At 37.5% G+C, this 4575-nt stretch overlaps 1 pseudogene; it reads left to right on the top strand.

The window, feature by feature from the left end:
* The first annotated feature begins 2508 nt into the window (after positions 1 to 2508).
* Positions 2509 to 3828, top strand: LOC142440728 (lysine--tRNA ligase pseudogene; annotated as a pseudogene).
* Positions 3829 to 4575: the final 747 nt, after the last annotated feature.

Here is a 4575-nt window from a genome sequence, read left to right as displayed (position 1 = left end):
GAGAAAAGCATGGAGTGGCTGAAGGGGAACTAATGGGGTCTTTGATAAGTCTTTTAAAATGTTGAATACAATGTTGATTATCTGAAATACAAACTTCCACCTAAGTAATAATAATAATAATAATAATAATAATAATAATAACCTATTAGAAAACTATGCTCTTTAGATCCTTCAGCTCTGTAACCAAATACACTTCCTCATTAGAATGATTTACTATTTAAATAAAATAGCAATAATTACCCAAGGTCAAAATTCAGAGAGTTAAGAAAGAAGGGGGAAAGGAATCAGAAAAGAAATGGGACACATTATGGTACATTTAGGGGATTGTAATGGATGAGGTAAAACAGAAAGCATTAGGAGCCATGGTGGTGTAGGGGTGACATGTTGGGTGGCGATCTGCATGGTCGACAGGTCAAAACCACCAGAATTATGGGGAGAATTGCCACTCTGGTAAACAATTACAGTCTCAGAAACCCCTCAGACGGTTGTTATGAATTTCTTTGGGTTATAGTAGATGATATGAAACAAAATGCATAAGAATTGTTGAATGCAAAAAAATTATGTTCTGCTCTGTATGTCGTCATTTAATGTAGAATGCCCAAATATGGCTAATTATTGAATACAGGTTCCCTGTTGATGTCATGAATTAAGCATTGGTCTGGTCATTGAAAGGTCAGTGGTCCAAACCCATGAGCTGCTTGCAGAAAAGTAATGAGTCAGTCTACTTCAGTAAAGGTTAACCATTTCAGAAACATAAAAGCAGCATTTCTACCCAGTCCAATAGAATTTCTATGACAAGAAAGTAAGTCACTTAAAGTGGGTAGATAATAAATACCCCATTTCCTTGTTTTTACACTTAATTATCTGAGCACTAAGTGAGTATACATCATTTAATTCAAGACCTAACAAGTATGCTGCACTTAAGAAAAATATTACAGAATAATGAAAATTTAGGAAATATGTACTCTTAATATATTACCAATTTATTTTTAATTTTCATGAAGTAGAAAAACAGGTAGAGAAAGTATTTCTTTAAAATTGAATTTGACCTTAAACATACAACATAAATTAATACATTTGTAGAATGCATCATAATAAAGAATAACTTGAGTTAACAGTCAATAATTTTTCCAATTATTTTAATATATGTTTGTGCTATCTTTTTAAATGGTTTTTGAATAAATCATGTAATAGGGTTAGCATTATTACTTTCCTGAGGATAAACAATCTTATGTAGTATACTGATATTATCTGTATCCAATTGTTTTACATGTATCTCTCTATGAGGAATAATGAATATATTCAGGTGTGAAAATACTTTTACTATAAAATTTTAGTTACAATATCCATTATTTATTAATCATTTATGATTAAATCTTTTAAGGTGACATGAGCAAGGTTCAAACATATCAATATACTTTGGTGAGAAAAACCAAACGCCCTGTTGATGAATATTTTTATATGCTAACCCTACAAATCTCCATCTATTTCTGTAGATAGATAATTAATCAGGTATAAAAATAGATAAATAAAGATAGAAATTTAGCTATCAATATATATTTTTCACTCAATCAATTTCTATCCTATATGATAGAAAATCTTATTGTAGTTCCTGAAATATAAGTGGTAGTATGAAAATAAACTTGATCAACAGTTATAATTCATACAGATAAGAGAAAATTTAAAATGAATACTATATTCAGATGCTGCTGCACAATTTCTTGGGATAAACAATAATTTCTTTAAAACATGAAATAATTAAAATACCTTAAAAGCATGCTGATGACAAAACAATGTCTCAAAAGATGTATGCCTGTGTTGGTGTCATTTTGCTTTATTTGATCCTGCAATTGCTTATCCCTTACTATTTTTACTTAATTATCTTTAAAAATTGCCAAATAGTAGGAACTTCATCAATCATTTGATTCGGTGAAGTTTATAGCACGAGCGACCTCTGGGATGAAATGATAGATACATATCAAAGTTAGAACTGGACATGTCATTAAAATATGACTTTTAGGAGAAAAGTCAGCATCTTTTCATTGAATTTGACAATCTATATACTTAATGATTTTAATATAAACAATAAAGAATCAATCAAGTAGATTACAATGAATCTCTTTGAGACCATTTCATTACAAAATTTCATTCATATAAAAATGAATCTGTATAATTTGAAGAATATTTTTTATTTTTTTATTTGTATTTTATTACTTTTTAAAGGTGACTTATCTTTGTTGGTTTGAAAATTTGTTTCTAGAATTAGAATTTTACTGTACTTAATATCTTATAAACATAAATCAACATTCTTTATATAGGTATCAGAAAAGGTAAGGCAAAATGAGAATGTGTTTGATTGGCATTTTTTTATTTATTAACACTTCTAAATTTATTTTTCCAGGATTTTGGATCACTATGAAGGCTTTTAGTCTTCTTACATATCTCAGATACACTGTCACAATTGAGTTGTTTCTGATTTATCCAAATTATGACCTTCGAGGAGAGGGCGTCCAGTTGCAAGTCATGGCCAATTACAGGAACAATAAATCAGAAGAATTTATTCGTGTCAATAACAAACTGCGTCGGAGAGATATAATTGGAGTGCAAGGGAACCCAGGGAAAACCAAGAAGGCAGAGCTGAGCATCATGCCCAATGAGATCACAGTGCTGTCCACCTGCCCGCACATACTACCACACCTGCACTTTGGCCTCAAGGTCAAGAAGACACGCTATCGCCAGAGATACCTGGACCAGATCTTGAATTACTTCAGGAGGCAGAAATGCATAGTCCGCTCTAAGATCATCATGCATATCAGAAGTTTCTTAGACGGGTTGGGAGTCTTAGAGATGGAAACTCCCATGATGAATGTCATCCCAGGCGGAGCGGTGGCCAAGCCCTTCATCACCTACCACAACGAGCTAGACATGAACTTGTATATGAGGATTGCTCCAGAGCTCTACCATAAGATGCTGGTGGTTGGTGGCCTGGACCGAGTGTATGAGATTGGGCGTCAGTTCCGGAATGAAGGCATTGACTTGACTCACAATCCCAAGTTCACCACTTGTGAGTTCTATGTGGCCTATGCCGACTACCACGACCTCATGGAAATCATGGAGAATATGACCTCATAGAAATCATGGAGAATATGATGGTCAAATACATCACAGGCGGGTACAAGGTCACCTACCATCCCGAGGGCCAGGCCTGAGAGATTGGCTCCACCGCACCCTTGCGCGAATCAGCATGGTGGGGGAGCTAGAGAAGGCCCTGGGTGTGAAGCTGCCAGAAACGAAGCGCTTTGAAAAGGAGGAAACTGGAAAACTCCTGGACCATATCTGTATCGACAAAGCTGCTGAATGCCCTCCTCCTCGGACCGCTGCCAGGCGCCTTGATAAGCTTGTTGGCGAGTTCCTGGAAGTGACCTGCATCCACCCCACCTGCATCTGTGATCATCTGCAGATCATGAGCCCAGTGGCCAAATGGCACCGCTCCAAACAGGGTCTGAGGGAGCGCTCTGAGCTCTTTGTCATGAGCTGAACGACCCCCTGCGGCAGCGGCAGCTGTTCAAGGAGCAGGCCAAGGCCAAGGCTGCTGGTGACGATGAGGCCATGTTCATAGACGAGACCTTCTGTACTGCCCTGGAAAACGGGCTGCCCCCAACAGCTGGCTGGGGCATGGGGATCGACCGCGTCACCATGCTCCTCACGGACTCCAGTAACATCAAGGAGGTGCTGCTGTTTGCCGCCATGAAGCCTGAAGACACGAAGGAGAATGGAGCATCCGTACAAACACAGGAGGAGAACGCCCCTGTGGGCACCTCTGTTTAAGAGACAGTAGCTGCAAATCACGTGACCCAGGCATCTTTGCCTTTCTGTAAAAGGGCAAGTCTGCCAGGGCACACTCTCCATTTGCCGCTCTGTTTGCAGCCACGGTCGGCTCAGACAGCAGAGGCGAGGAGAGGGATCCAGACCTCCTTCTTTTCAAATAAATCACTTGTCTCTAAAAAAAAAAAAAAAAAAAAGAATCTTTATATTTTTTTAAATTAATTAAAAGTGCTAAATATAACTTCTTTAAATTTAAACCTAAAAGTTGGCACTGAAAATAACTGAGTATATTTTTAAAGTTTCTAATTAAAATTAAACTGCTGAGAGTGTCACTGTGTTAATGATTATAATGTTTTATAGAAACTTGCCTTTTCATAGCTAAAGAGTGGAGCAGCAAATGGATGGAAAGTTTTCAAGATCTCAAAACCCACTGCCATCAGGTCAGATCTGACTCAAAACTAGCGGGTATAGGGTTTCTAAGACTGTGGATCTTTATGAGAGCTGGTAGCCTTGAACTTAGAGCATGAAACAACTGGTGAGTTTGAAACAATGAACTTGAAGTTATCAGACACTAGGGTGCCTTCTGCACTGAGATAAATCACTGCCATCAAGCCAATTCCAACTCAAAATATAACTCTATTGACCAGAGTAGAACAGCCCTTCTGAGTTTCCAAGGTTGCAAATCTTTAAGAGAACAGAAAGATTCCTCTTTCTCCCCCAGAAGGGATGGTGGATTCGAACTGCTCTCCT

The sequence above is a fragment of the Tenrec ecaudatus genome, chromosome 2 (genome assembly GCF_050624435.1).
Source record: "Tenrec ecaudatus isolate mTenEca1 chromosome 2, mTenEca1.hap1, whole genome shotgun sequence".
Taxonomy (NCBI): Eukaryota; Metazoa; Chordata; class Mammalia; order Afrosoricida; family Tenrecidae; genus Tenrec; species Tenrec ecaudatus.
The sequence above is the reverse complement of the archived record's forward strand: the minus strand, read 5'-3'. Positions and strand labels throughout refer to the sequence as shown.